General features: G+C 51.8%; 10 non-coding genes across 10 annotated transcripts; all 10 read left to right on the top strand.

Annotated features, from left to right (window-relative positions):
- The first annotated feature begins 153 nt into the window (after positions 1–153).
- LOC147220173 (5S ribosomal RNA) lies at positions 154–272 on the top strand. The gene has a single exon (XR_015108593.1). It is a non-coding gene; the product is annotated as a 5S ribosomal RNA (ribosomal RNA).
- Positions 273–1,656: 1,384 nt separating this feature from the next.
- LOC147220172 (5S ribosomal RNA) lies at positions 1,657–1,775 on the top strand. The gene has a single exon (XR_015108591.1). It is a non-coding gene; the product is annotated as a 5S ribosomal RNA (ribosomal RNA).
- Positions 1,776–3,154: 1,379 nt separating this feature from the next.
- Positions 3,155–3,273, top strand: LOC147220171 (5S ribosomal RNA). Its single transcript, XR_015108565.1, has one exon. It is a non-coding gene; the product is annotated as a 5S ribosomal RNA (ribosomal RNA).
- Positions 3,274–4,656: 1,383 nt separating this feature from the next.
- LOC147220170 (5S ribosomal RNA) lies at positions 4,657–4,775 on the top strand. Its single transcript, XR_015108571.1, has one exon. It is a non-coding gene; the product is annotated as a 5S ribosomal RNA (ribosomal RNA).
- Positions 4,776–6,155: 1,380 nt separating this feature from the next.
- On the top strand, positions 6,156–6,274 carry LOC147220169 (5S ribosomal RNA). The gene has a single exon (XR_015108469.1). It is a non-coding gene; the product is annotated as a 5S ribosomal RNA (ribosomal RNA).
- A 1,380-nt stretch (positions 6,275–7,654) lies between these two features.
- Positions 7,655–7,773, top strand: LOC147220168 (5S ribosomal RNA). The gene has a single exon (XR_015108468.1). It is a non-coding gene; the product is annotated as a 5S ribosomal RNA (ribosomal RNA).
- Positions 7,774–9,157: 1,384 nt separating this feature from the next.
- LOC147220167 (5S ribosomal RNA) lies at positions 9,158–9,276 on the top strand. Its single transcript, XR_015108391.1, has one exon. It is a non-coding gene; the product is annotated as a 5S ribosomal RNA (ribosomal RNA).
- Positions 9,277–10,656: 1,380 nt separating this feature from the next.
- On the top strand, positions 10,657–10,775 carry LOC147220166 (5S ribosomal RNA). The gene has a single exon (XR_015108436.1). It is a non-coding gene; the product is annotated as a 5S ribosomal RNA (ribosomal RNA).
- A 1,380-nt stretch (positions 10,776–12,155) lies between these two features.
- Positions 12,156–12,274, top strand: LOC147220165 (5S ribosomal RNA). The gene has a single exon (XR_015108466.1). It is a non-coding gene; the product is annotated as a 5S ribosomal RNA (ribosomal RNA).
- Positions 12,275–13,654: 1,380 nt separating this feature from the next.
- On the top strand, positions 13,655–13,773 carry LOC147220164 (5S ribosomal RNA). The gene has a single exon (XR_015108390.1). It is a non-coding gene; the product is annotated as a 5S ribosomal RNA (ribosomal RNA).
- Positions 13,774–14,292: the final 519 nt, after the last annotated feature.

Genomic DNA, 14,292 nt, shown 5'->3' with positions numbered 1-14,292 from the left:
TCTGATGATTTTTGGTTATAGTAACCTTGGTTGCCACTGGCTGTAATCATGGAAACGCAATAGAAGGAGCTCCTGACAGATCTGGAAATGACTGGAGGTGGAAAAGACGGGGGACGGCTGCTTATAAAATGCCCTTCCGCGTAGCCTAGTCTCGTTTACGGCCATACCACCCTGAACACGCCCGATCTCGTCTGATCTCAGAAGCCAACCAGGGTCGGGCCTGGTTAGTACTTGGATGGGAGACCGCCTGGGAATACCAGGTGCCGTAAGCTTTTTCATGTTCGTTCCCTCTGTCAAAAGCAGGGGGTGCTGTCTCTCAAGAGCGCCAACATTTCACACACGGACACACGCCGCTCATTCCCTTGTGTCTGTCCCACCGGAGTCACCGTGAAGCCCGGCGCGACACGCGCTCAGTCATAGTTCCCCGCCTTACCTTTCGGGTCACTTTCCGTTGTCTTGCCGCCTCCGTCCGTCGCTCGCCGCCGTTCTTGTCATCCCCGTACAGTATTTCTCCATGTGTGCTGAATTTCTTTTTCTCTCGTTTATACATGTCGCTGTTGAATAATCCAACCGCTGATCTCCATACCGCTGGCTCTCCGAGGCACTTCCAGGACTCCACATGTACGGTACGTCATCAGGACCCCCTGCCTTTGAACTCCTCCTCCTCTTCGATGCCCTCCTCGCTTCTTTTTACACTCGTTTCTGCTCCTTTTGCGATCGCCAGTAATCAGCGCTTCTACCCTTGGCTCTCTTTCATTTTTCCCCATTCATTCATCATATTCCTAGGAGTCTGGTTGTTGAAGTCCTGGGTTTACTTTGATGCTTCGGCGTCCTGTCGGAGGGCCGTGTACCACGTGACCGGGCAGATGCGGAAGATGCATCAGCCATGTTGTTTTTTTTAAAGCAGGAACATCAGCCTCCACCGGGACCTCCGTGTCCGGGACGAGACGGAGGTCTTATCTTATCTTATCTTGACCTCCACCTGTTTTCTGCTCTCACTACAGATCACAACGGCATCTGCAAAGGTCACAGTCCGTGGAGATTCACGTCTACCTTCATCCGTCACCGTTGCGAACAAGAAAGAAGGGGCTCAGGGCCTATCCCCAACAGAGTCCCGCTTCCACCTTGAACTTCTCTGGTCCCGTCTTACAGCACACCGCACAACTGTCTCCCAGCTAGCATACATGTCCTGCACCAGTGCAACACACTTCTCTGCCGCTCCAGACTTCCTCATAGGATACCAGAGCTCCTCTCTTGGCAACCTGTCGTATGACTTTTCAAGGTGTACAAAAAGGCAATGCGGCTCCCACCGGCCTTCTCTGTACTTCTCTATGAGCATTCTCGGCGCAAATAATGCATCGGTAGTACTCTTCTTTTTTCCATGTGTATTTTATTTAATTTTCTCTTTCTCTTGTCATTAACTGTCCCGCCGTGCATTTGAGTCCTGGTATGGCCTTTGCTAGCTCCCTCTTTACCTTAGGCTGCAGCCTAAGGTAAAGTGTGTCTGATGATTTTTGGTTATAGTAACCTTGGTTGCCACTGGCTGTAATCATGGAAACGCAATAGAAGGAGCTCCTGACAGATCTGGAAATGACTGGAGGTGGAAAAGACGGGGGACGGCTGCTTATAAAATGCCCTTCCGCGTAGCCTAGTCTCGTTTACGGCCATACCACCCTGAACACGCCCGATCTCGTCTGATCTCAGAAGCCAACCAGGGTCGGGCCTGGTTAGTACTTGGATGGGAGACCGCCTGGGAATACCAGGTGCCGTAAGCTTTTTCATGTTCGTTCCCTCTGTCAAAAGCAGGGGGTGCTGTCTCTCAAGAGCGCCAACATTTCACACACGGACACACGCCGCTCATTCCCTTGTGTCTGTCCCACCGGAGTCACCGTGAAGCCCGGCGCGACACGCGCTCAGTCATAGTTCCCCGCCTTACCTTTCGGGTCACTTTCCGTTGTCTTGCCGCCTCCGTCCGTCTCTCACCGCCGTTCTTGTCATCCCCGTACAGTATTTCTCCATGTGTGCTGAATTTCTTTTTCTCTCGTTTATACATGTCGCTGTTGAATAATCCAACCGCTGATCTCCATACCGCTGGCTCTCCTAGGCACTTCCAGGACTCCACATGTACGGTACGTCATCAGGACCCCCTGCCTTTGAACTCCTCCTCCTCTTCGATGCCCTCCTCGCTTCTTTTTACACTCGTTTCTGCTCCTTTTGCGATCGCCAGTAATCAGCGCTTCTACCCTTGGCTCTCTTTCATTTTTCCCCATTCATTCATCATATTCCTAGGAGTCTGGTTGTTGAAGTCCTGGGTTTACTTTGATGCTTCGGCGTCCTGTCGGAGGGCCGTGTACCACGTGACCGGGCAGATGCGGAAGATGCATCAGCCATGTTGTTTTTTTTAAAGCAGGAACATCAGCCTCCACCGGGACCTCCGTGTCCGGGACGAGACGGAGGTCTTATCTTATCTTATCTTGACCTCCACCTGTTTTCTGCTCTCACTACAGATCACAACGGCATCTGCAAAGGTCACAGTCCGTGGAGATTCACGTCTACCTTCATCCGTCACCGTTGCGAACAAGAAGGGGCTCAGGGCCTATCCCCGACAGAGTCCCGCTTCCACCTTGAACTTCTCTGGTCCCGTCTTACAGCACACCGCACAACTGTCTCCCAGCTAGCATACATGTCCTGCACCAGTGCAACACACTTCTCTGCCGCTCCAGACTTCCTCATAGGATACCAGAGCTCCTCTCTTGGCAACCTGTCGTATGACTTTTCAAGGTGTACAAAAAGGCAATGCGGCTCCCACCGGCCTTCTCTGTACTTCTCTATGAGCATTCTCGGCGCAAATAATGCATCGGTAGTACTCTTCTTTTTTCCATGTGTATTTTATTTAATTTTCTCTTTCTCTTGTCATTAACTGTCCCGCCGTGCATTTGAGTCCTGGTATGGCCTTTGCTAGCTGCCTCTTTACCTTAGGCTGCAGCCTAAGGTAAAGTGTGTCTGATGATTTTTGGTTATAGTAACCTTGGTTGCCACTGGCTGTAATCATGGAAACGCAATAGAAGGAGCTCCTGACAGATCTGGAAATGACTGGAGGTGGAAAAGACGGGGGACGGCTGCTTATAAAATCCCTTCCGCGTAGCCTAGTCTCGTTTACGGCCATACCACCCTGAACGCGCCCGATCTCGTCTGATCTCGGAAGTCAACCAGGGTCGGGCCTGGTTAGTACTTGGATGGGAGACCGCCTGGGATTACCAGGTGCCGTAAGCTTTTTCATGTTCGTTCCCTCTGTCAAAAGCAGGGGGTGCTGTCTCTCAAGAGCGCCAACATTTCACACACGGACACACGCCGCTCATTCCCTTGTGTCTGTCCCACCGGAGTCACCGTGAAGCCCGGCGCGACACGCGCTCAGTCATAGTTCCCCGCCTTACCTTTCGGGTCACTTTCCGTTGTCTCGCCGCCTCCGTCCGTCGCTCGCCGCCGTTCTTGTCATCCCCGTACAGTATTTCTCCATGTGTGCTGAATTTCTTTTTCTCTCGTTTATACCTGTCGCTGTTGAATAATCCAACCGCTGATCTCCATACCGCTGGCTCTCCTAGGCACTTCCAGGACTCCACATGTACGGTACGTCATCAGGACCCCCTGCCTTTGAACTCCTCCTCCTCTTCGATGCCCTCCTCGCTTCTTTTTACACTCGTTTCTGCTCCTTTTGCGATCGCCAGTAATCAGCGCTTCTACCCTTGGCTCTCTTTCATTTTTCCCCATTCATTCATCATATTCCTAGGAGTCTGGTTGTTGAAGTCCTGGGTTTACTTTGATGCTTCGGCGTCCTGTCGGAGGGCCGTGTACCACGTGACCGGGCAGATGCGGAAGATGCATCAGCCATGTTGTTTTTTTTAAAGCAGGAACATCAGCCTCCACCGGGACCTCCGTGTCCGGGACGAGACGGAGGTCTTATCTTATCTTATCTTGACCTCCACCTGTTTTCTGCTCTCACTACAGATCACAACGGCATCTGCAAAGGTCACAGTCCGTGGAGATTCACGTCTACCTTCATCCGTCACCGTTGCGAACAAGAAAGAAGGGGCTCAGGGCCTATCCCCAACAGAGTCCCGCTTCCACCTTGAACTTCTCTGGTCCCGTCTTACAGCACACCGCACAACTGTCTCCCAGCTAGCATACATGTCCTGCACCAGTGCAACACACTTCTCTGCCGCTCCAGACTTCCTCATAGGATACCAGAGCTCCTCTCTTGGCAACCTGTCGTAGGACTTTTCAAGGTGTAAAAAAAGGCAATGCGGCTCCCACCGTCTTCTCTGTACTTCTCTATGAGCATTCTCGGCGCAAATACTGCATCGGTAGTACTCTTCCTTTTTCCATGTGTATTTTATTTAATTTTCTCTTTCTCTTGTCATTAACTGTCCCGCCGTGCATTTGAGTCCTGGTATGGCCTTTGCTAGCTCCCTCTTTACCTTAGGCTGCAGCCTAAGGTAAAGTGTGTCTGATGATTTTTGGTTATAGTAACCTTGGTTGCCACTGGCTGTAATCATGGAAACGCAATAGAAGGAGCTCCTGACAGATCTGGAAATGACTGGAGGTTGAAAAGACGGGGGACGGCTACTTATAAAATGCCCTTCCGCGTAGCCTAGTCTCGTTTACGGCCATACCACCCTGAACACGCCCGATCTCGTCTGATCTCGGAAGCCAACCAGGGTCGGTCCTGGTTAGTACTTGGATGGGAGACCGCCTGGGAATACCAGGTGCCGTAAGCTTTTTCATGTTCGTTCCCTCTGTCAAAAGCAGGGGGTGCTGTCTCTCAAGAGCGCCAACATTTCACACACGGACACACGCCGCTCATTCCCTTGTGTCTGTCCCACCGGAGTCACCGTGAAGCCCGGCGCGACACGCGCTCAGTCATAGTTCCCCGCCTTACCTTTCGGGTCACTTTCCGTTGTCTCGCCGCCTCCGTCCGTCGCTCGCCGCCGTTCTTGTCATCCCCGTACAGTATTTCTCCATGTGTGCTGAATTTCTTTTTCTCTCGTTTATACCTTTCGCTGTTGAATAATCCAACCGCTGATCTCCATACCGCTGGCTCTCCTAGGCACTTCCAGGACTCCACATGTATGGTACTTCATCAGGACCCCCTGCCTTTGAACTCCTCCTCCTCTTCGATGCCCTCCTCGCTTCTTTTTACACTCGTTACTGCTCCTTTTGCGATCGCCAGTAATCAGCGCTTCTACCCTTGGCTCTCTTTCATTTTTCCCCATTCATTCATCATATTCCTAGGAGTCTGGTTGTTGAAGTCCTGGGTTTACTTTGATGCTTCGGCGTCCTGTCGGAGGGCCGTGTACCACGTGACCGGGCAGATGCGGAAGATGCATCAGCCATGTTGTTTTTTTTGAAGCAGGAACATCAGCCTCCCCTGGGACCTCCGTGTCTGGGACGAGACGGAGGTCTTATCTTATCTTATCTTGACCTCCACCTGTTTTCTGCTCTCACTACAGATCACAACGGCATCTGCAAAGGTCACAGTCCGTGGAGATTCACGTCTACCTTCATCCGTCACCGTTGCGAACAAGAAGGGGCTCAGGGCCTATCCCCAACAGAGTCCCGCTTCCACCTTAAACTTCTCTGGTCCCGTCTTACAGCACACCGCACAACTGTCTCCCAGCTAGCATACATGTCCTGCACCAGTGCAACACACTTCTCTGCCGCTCCAGACTTCCTCATAGGATACCAGAGCTCCTCTCTTGGCAACCTGTCGTATGACTTTTCAAGGTGTACAAAAAGGCAATGCGGCTCCCACCGGCCTTCTCTGTACTTCTCTATGAGCATTCTCGGCGCAAATACTGCATCGGTAGTACTCTTCCTTTTTCCATGTGTATTTTATTTAATTTTCTCTTTCTCTTGTCATTAACTGTCCCGCCGTGCATTTGAGTCCTGGTATGGCCTTTGCTAGCTCCCTCTTTACCTTAGGCTGCAGCCTAAGGTAAAGTGTGTCTGATGATTTTTGGTTATAGTAACCTTGGTTGCCACTGGCTGTAATCATGGAAACGCAATAGAAGGAGCTCCTGACGGATCTGGAAATGAATGGAGGTGGAAAAGACGGGGGACGGCTGCTTATAAAATGCCCTTCCGCGTAGCCTAGTCTCGTTTACGGCCATACCACCCTGAACACGCCCGATCTCGTCTGATCTCGGAAGCCAACCAGGGTCGGGCCTGGTTAGTACTTGGATGGGAGACCGCCTGGGAATACCAGGTGCCGTAAGCTTTTTCATGTTCGTTCCCTCTGTCAAAAGCAGGGGGTGCTGTCTCTCAAGAGCGCCAACATTTCACACACGGACACACGCCGCTCATTCCCTTGTGTCTGTCCCACCGGAGTCACCGTGAAGCCCGGCGCGACACGCGCTCAGTCATAGTTCCCCGCCTTACCTTTCGGGTCACTTTCCGTTGTCTCGCCGCCTCCGTCCGTCGCTCGCCGCCGTTCTTGTCATCCCCGTACAGTATTTCTCCATGTGTGCTGAATTTCTTTTTCTCTCGTTTATACCTGTCGCTGTTGAATAATCCAACCGCTGATCTCCATACCGCTGGCTCTCCGAGGCACTTCCAGGACTCCACATGTACGGTACGTCATCAGGACCCCCTGCCTTTGAACTCCTCCTCCTCTTCGATGCCCTCCTCGCTTCTTTTTACACTCGTTACTGCTCCTTTTGCGATCGCCAGTAATCAGCGCTTCTACCCTTGGCTCTCTTTCATTTTTCCCCATTCATTCATCATATTCCTAGGAGTCTGGTTGTTGAAGTCCTGGGTTTACTTTGATGCTTCGGCGTCCTGTCGGAGGGCCGTGTACCACGTGACCGGGCAGATGCGGAAGATGCATCAGCCATGTTGTTTTTTTTGAAGCAGGAACATCAGCCTCCCCTGGGACCTCCGTGTCTGGGACGAGACGGAGGTCTTATCTTATCTTATCTTGACCTCCACCTGTTTTCTGCTCTCACTACAGATCACAACGGCATCTGCAAAGGTCACAGTCCGTGGAGATTCACGTCTACCTTCATCCGTCACCGTTGCGAACAAGAAGGGGCTCAGGGCCTATCCCCAACAGAGTCCCGCTTCCACCTTAAACTTCTCTGGTCCCGTCTTACAGCACACCGCACAACTGTCTCCCAGCTAGCATACATGTCCTGCACCAGTGCAACACACTTCTCTGCCGCTCCAGACTTCCTCATAGGATACCAGAGCTCCTCTCTTGGCAACCTGTCGTATGACTTTTCAAGGTGTACAAAAAGGCAATGCGGCTCCCACCGGCCTTCTCTGTACTTCTCTATGAGCATTCTCGGCGCAAATACTGCATCGGTAGTACTCTTCCTTTTTCCATGTGTATTTTATTTAATTTTCTCTTTCTCTTGTCATTAACTGTCCCGCCGTGCATTTGAGTCCTGGTATGGCCTTTGCTAGCTCCCTCTTTACCTTAGGCTGCAGCCTAAGGTAAAGTGTGTCTGATGATTTTTGGTTATAGTAACCTTGGTTGCCACTGGCTGTAATCATGGAAACGCAATAGAAGGAGCTCCTGACGGATCTGGAAATGAATGGAGGTGGAAAAGACGGGGGACGGCTGCTTATAAAATGCCCTTCCGCGTAGCCTAGTCTCGTTTACGGCCATACCACCCTGAACACGCCCGATCTCGTCTGATCTCGGAAGCCAACCAGGGTCGGGCCTGGTTAGTACTTGGATGGGAGACCGCCTGGGAATACCAGGTGCCGTAAGCTTTTTCATGTTCGTTCCCTCTGTCAAAAGCAGGGGGTGCTGTCTCTCAAGAGCGCCAACATTTCACACACGGACACACGCCGCTCATTCCCTTGTGTCTGTCCCACCGGAGTCACCGTGAAGCCCGGCGCGTCACGCGCTCAGTCATAGTTCCCCGCCTTACCTTTCGGGTCACTTTCCGTTGTCTCGCCGCCTCCGTCCGTCGCTCGCCGCCGTTCTTGTCATCCCCGTACAGTATTTCTCCATGTGTGCTGAATTTCTTTTTCTCTCGTTTATACCTGTCGCTGTTGAATAATCCAACCGCTGATCTCCATACCGCTGGCTCTCCGAGGCACTTCCAGGACTCCACATGTACGGTACGTCATCAGGACCCCCTGCCTTTGAACTCCTCCTCCTCTTCGATGCCTTCCTCGCTTCTTTTTACACTCGTTTCTGCTCCTTTTGCGATCGCCAGTAATCAGCGCTTCTACCCTTGGCTCTCTTTCATTTTTCCCCATTCATTCATCATATTCCTAGGAGTCTGGTTGTTGAAGTCCTGGGTTTACTTTGATGCTTCGGCGTCCTGTCGGAGGGCCGTGTACCACGTGACCGGGCAGATGCGGAAGATGCATCAGCCATGTTGTTTTTTTTAAAGCAGGAACATCAGCCTCCACCGGGACCTCCGTGTCCGGGACGAGACGGAGGTCTTATCTTATCTTATCTTGACCTCCACCTGTTTTCTGCTCTCACTACAGATCACAACGGCATCTGCAAAGGTCACAGTCCGTGGAGATTCACGTCTACCTTCATCCGTCACCGTTGCGAACAAGAAAGAAGGGGCTCAGGGCCTATCCCCAACAGAGTCCCGCTTCCACCTTGAACTTCTCTGGTCCCGTCTTACAGCACACCGCACAACTGTCTCCCAGCTAGCATACATGTCCTGCACCAGTGCAACACACTTCTCTGCCGCTCCAGACTTCCTCATAGGATACCAGAGCTCCTCTCTTGGCAACCTGTCGTATGACTTTTCAAGGTGTACAAAAAGGCAATGCGGCTCCCACCGGCCTTCTCTGTACTTCTCTATGAGCATTCTCGGCGCAAATACTGCATCGGTAGTACTCTTCCTTTTTCCATGTGTATTTTATTTAATTTTCTCTTTCTCTTGTCATTAACTGTCCCGCCGTGCATTTGAGTCCTGGTATGGCCTTTGCTAGCTCCCTCTTTACCTTAGGCTGCAGCCTAAGGTAAAGTGTGTCTGATGATTTTTGGTTATAGTAACCTTGGTTGCCACTGGCTGTAATCTTGGAAACGCAAAAGAAGGAGCTCCTGACAGATCTGGAAATGACTGGAGGTGGAAAAGACGGGGGACGGCTGCTTATAAAATGCCCTTCCGCGTAGCCTAGTCTCGTTTACGGCCATACCACCCTGAACACGCCCGATCTCGTCTGATCTCGGAAGCCAAGCAGGGTCGGGCCTGGTTAGTACTTGGATGGGAGACCGCCTGGGAATACCAGGTGCCGTAAGCTTTTTCATGTTCGTTCCCTCTGTCAAAAGCAGGGGGTGCTGTCTCTCAAGAGCGCCAACATTTCACACACGGACACACGCCGCTCATTCCCTTGTGTCTGTCCCACCGGAGTCACCGTGAAGCCCGGCGCGACACGCGCTCAGTCATAGTTCCCCGCCTTACCTTTCGGGTCACTTTCCGTTGTCTCGCCGCCTCCGTCCGTCGCTCGCCGCCGTTCTTGTCATCCCCGTACAGTATTTCTCCATGTGTGCTGAATTTCTTTTTCTCTCGTTTATACCTGTCGCTGTTGAATAATCCAACCGCTGATCTCCATACCGCTGGCTCTCCTAGGCACTTCCAGGACTCCACATGTACGGTACGTCATCAGGACCCCCTGCCTTTGAACTCCTCCTCCTCTTCGATGCCCTCCTCGCTTCTTTTTACACTCGTTTCTGCTCCTTTTGCGATCGCCAGTAATCAGCGCTTCTACCCTTGGCTCTCTTTCATTTTTCCCCATTCATTCATCATATTCCTAGGAGTCTGGTTGTTGAAGTCCTGGGTTTACTTTGATGCTTCGGCGTCCTGTCGGAGGGCCGTGTACCACGTGACCGGGCAGATGCGGAAGATGCATCAGCCATGTTGTTTTTTTTAAAGCAGGAACATCAGCCTCCACCGGGACCTCCGTGTCCGGGACGAGACGGAGGTCTTATCTTATCTTATCTTGACCTCCACCTGTTTTCTGCTCTCACTACAGATCACAACGGCATCTGCAAAGGTCACAGTCCGTGGAGATTCACGTCTACCTTCATCCGTCACCGTTGCGAACAAGAAGGGGCTCAGGGCCTATCCCCAACAGAGTCCCGCTTCCACCTTGAACTTCTCTGGTCCCGTCTTACAGCACACCGCACAACTGTCTCCCAGCTAGCATACATGTCCTGCACCAGTGCAACACACTTCTCTGCCGCTCCAGACTTCCTCATAGGATACCAGAGCTCCTCTCTTGGCAACCTGTCGTATGACTTTTCAAGGTGTACAAAAAGGCAATGCGGCTCCCACCGGCCTTCTCTGTACTTCTCTATGAGCATTCTCGGCGCAAATACTGCATCGGTAGTACTCTTCCTTTTTCCATGTGTATTTTATTTAATTTTCTCTTTCTCTTGTCATTAACTGTCCCGCCGTGCATTTGAGTCCTGGTATGGCCTTTGCTAGCTCCCTCTTTACCTTAGGCTGCAGCCTAAGGTAAAGTGTGTCTGATGATTTTTGGTTATAGTAACCTTGGTTGCCACTGGCTGTAATCTTGGAAACGCAATAGAAGGAGCTCCTGACAGATCTGGAAATGACTGGAGGTGGAAAAGACGGGGGACGGCTGCTTATAAAATGCCCTTCCGCGTAGCCTAGTCTCGTTTACGGCCATACCACCCTGAACACGCCCGATCTCGTCTGATCTCGGAAGCCAAGCAGGGTCGGACCTGGTTAGTACTTGGATGGGAGACCGCCTGGGAATACCAGGTGCCGTAAGCTTTTTCATGTTCGTTCCCTCTGTCAAAAGCAGGGGGTGCTGTCTCTGAAGAGCGCCAACATTTCACACACGGACACACGCCGCTCATTCCCTTGTGTCTGTCCCACCGGAGTCAACATGAAGCCCGGCGCGACACGCGCTCAGTCATAGTTCCCCGCCTTACCTTTCGGGTCACTTTCCGTTGTCTCGCCGCCTCCGTCCGTCGCTCGCCGCCGTTCTTGTCATCCCCGTACAGTATTTCTCCATGTGTGCTGAATTTCTTTTTCTCTCGTTTATACCTGTCGCTGTTGAATAATCCAACCGCTGATCTCCATACCGCTGGCTCTCCTAGGCACTTCCAGGACTCCACATGTATGGTACGTCATCAGGACCCCCTGCCTTTGAACTCCTCCTCCTCTTCGATGCCCTCCTCGCTTCTTTTTACACTCGTTACTGCTCCTTTTGCGATCGCCAGTAATCAGCGCTTCTACCCTTGGCTCTCTTTCATTTTTCCCCATTCATTCATCATATTCCTAGGAGTCTGGTTGTTGAAGTCCTGGGTTTACTTTGATGCTTCGGCGTCCTGTCGGAGGGCCGTGTACCACGTGACCGGGCAGATGCGGAAGATGCATCAGCCATGTTGTTTTTTTTGAAGCAGGAACATCAGCCTCCCCTGGGACCTCCGTGTCTGGGACGAGACGGAGGTCTTATCTTATCTTATCTTGACCTCCACCTGTTTTCTGCTCTCACTACAGATCACAACGGCATCTGCAAAGGTCACAGTCCGTGGAGATTCACGTCTACCTTCATCCGTCACCGTTGCGAACAAGAAGGGGCTCAGGGCCTATCCCCAACAGAGTCCCGCTTCCACCTTGAACTTCTCTGGTCCCGTCTTACAGCACACCGCACAACTGTCTCCCAGCTAGCATACATGTCCTGCACCAGTGCAACACACTTCTCTGCCGCTCCAGACTTCCTCATAGGATACCAGAGCTCCTCTCTTGGCAACCTGTCGTATGACTTTTCAAGGTGTACAAAAAGGCAATGCGGCTCCCACCGGCCTTCTCTGTACTTCTCTATGAGCATTCTCGGCGCAAATACTGCATCGGTAGTACTCTTCCTTTTTCCATGTGTATTTTATTTAATTTTCTCTTTCTCTTGTCATTAACTGTCCCGCCGTGCATTTGAGTCCTGGTATGGCCTTTGCTAGCTCCCTCTTTACCTTAGGCTGCAGCCTAAGGTAAAGTGTGTCTGATGATTTTTGGTTATAGTAACCTTGGTTGCCACTGGCTGTAATCATGGAAACGCAATAGAAGGAGCTCCTGACGGATCTGGAAATGAATGGAGGTGGAAAAGACGGGGGACGGCTGCTTATAAAATGCCCTTCCGCGTAGCCTAGTCTCGTTTACGGCCATACCACCCTGAACACGCCCGATCTCGTCTGATCTCGGAAGCCAACCAGGGTCGGGCCTGGTTAGTACTTGGATGGGAGACCGCCTGGGAATACCAGGTGCCGTAAGCTTTTTCATGTTCGTTCCCTCTGTCAAAAGCAGGGGGTGCTGTCTCTCAAGAGCGCCAACATTTCACACACGGACACACGCCGCTCATTCCCTTGTGTCTGTCCCACCGGAGTCACCGTGAAGCCCGGCGCGACACGCGCTCAGTCATAGTTCCCCGCCTTACCTTTCGGGTCACTTTCCGTTGTCTCGCCGCCTCCGTCCGTCGCTCGCCGCCGTTCTTGTCATCCCCGTACAGTATTTCTCCATGTGTGCTGAATTTCTTTTTCTCTCGTTTATACCTGTCGCTGTTGAATAATCCAACCGCTGATCTCCATACCGCTGGCTCTCCTAGGCACTTCCAGGACTCCACATGTACGGTACGTCATCAGGACCCCCTGCCTTTGAACTCCTCCTCCTCTTCGATGCCCTCCTCGCTTCTTTTTACACTCGTTTCTGCTCCTTTTGCGATCGCCAGTAATCAGCGCTTCTACCCTTGGCTCTCTTTCATTTTTCCCCATTCATTCATCATATTCCTAGGAGTCTGGTTGTTGAAGTCCTGGGTTTACTTTGATGCTTCGGCGTCCTGTCGGAGGGCCGTGTACCACGTGACCGGGCAGATGCGGAAGATGCATCAGCCATGTTGTTTTTTTTAAAGCAGGAACATCAGCCTCCACCGGGACCTCCGTGTCCGGGACGAGACGGAGGTCTTATCTTATCTTATCTTGACCTCCACCTGTTTTCTGCTCTCACTACAGATCACAACGGCATCTGCAAAGGTCACAGTCCGTGGAGATTCACGTCTACCTTCATCCGTCACCGTTGCGAACAAGAAGGGGCTCAGGGCCTATCCCCAACAGAGTCCCGCTTCCACCTTGAACTTCTCTGGTCCCGTCTTACAGCACACCGCACAACTGTCTCCCAGCTAGCATACATGTCCTGCACCAGTGCAACACACTTCTCTGCCGCTCCAGACTTCCTCATAGGATACCAGAGCTCCTCTCTTGGCAACCTGTCGTATGACTTTTCAAGGTGTACAAAAAGGCAATGCGGCTCCCACCGGCCTTCTCTGTAGTTCTCTATGAGCATTCTCGGCGCAAATACTGCATCGGTAGTACTCTTCCTTTTTCCATGTGTATTTTATTTAATTTTCTCTTTCTCTTGTCATTAACTGTCCCGCCGTGCATTTGAGTCCTGGTATGGCCTTTGCTAGCTCCCTCTTTACCTTAGGCTGCAGCCTAAGGTAAAGTGTGTCTGATGATTTTAGGTTATAGTAACCTTGGTTGCCACTGGCTGTAATCATGGAAACGCAATAGAAGGAGCTCCTGACAGATCTGGAAATGACTGGAGGTGGAAAAGACGGGGGACGGCTGCTTATAAAATGCCCTTCCGCGTAGCCTAGTCTCGTTTACGGCCATACCACCCTGAACACGCCCGATCTCGTCTGATCTCGGAAGCCAAGCAGGGTCGGGCCTGGTTAGTACTTGGATGGGAGACCGCCTGGGAATACCAGGTGCCGTAAGCTTTTTCATGTTCGTTCCCTCTGTCAAAAGCAGGGGGTGCTGTCTCTGAAGAGCGCCAACATTTCACACACGGACACACGCCGCTCATTCCCTTGTGTCTGTCCCACCGGAGTCACCGTGAAGCCCGGCGCGACACGCGCTCAGTCATAGTTCCCCGCCTTACCTTTCGGGTCACTTTCCGTTGTCTCGCCGCCTCCGTCCGTCACTCGCCGCCGTTCTTGTCATCCCCGTACAGTATTTCTCCATGTGTGCTGAATTTCTTTTTCTCTCGTTTATACCTGTCGCTGTTGAATAATCCAACCGCTGATCTCCATACCGCTGGCTCTCCGAGGCACTTCCAGGACTCCACATGTACGGTACGTCATCAGGACCCCCTGCCTTTGAACTCCTCCTCCTCTTCGATGCCCTCCTCGCTTCTTTTTACACTCGTTTCTGCTCCTTTTGCGATCGCCAGTAATCAGCGCTTCTACCCTTGGCTCTCTTTCATTTTTCCCCATTCATTCATCATATTCCTAGGAGTC

This window comes from Fistularia commersonii, chromosome 24 (genome assembly GCF_037954325.1).
Source record: "Fistularia commersonii isolate RoL2024-O1a breed Wild chromosome 24, RoL_Fcom_v1.0, whole genome shotgun sequence".
Taxonomy (NCBI): domain Eukaryota; kingdom Metazoa; phylum Chordata; class Actinopteri; order Syngnathiformes; family Fistulariidae; genus Fistularia; species Fistularia commersonii.
The sequence above is the reverse complement of the archived record's forward strand: the minus strand, read 5'-3'. Positions and strand labels throughout refer to the sequence as shown.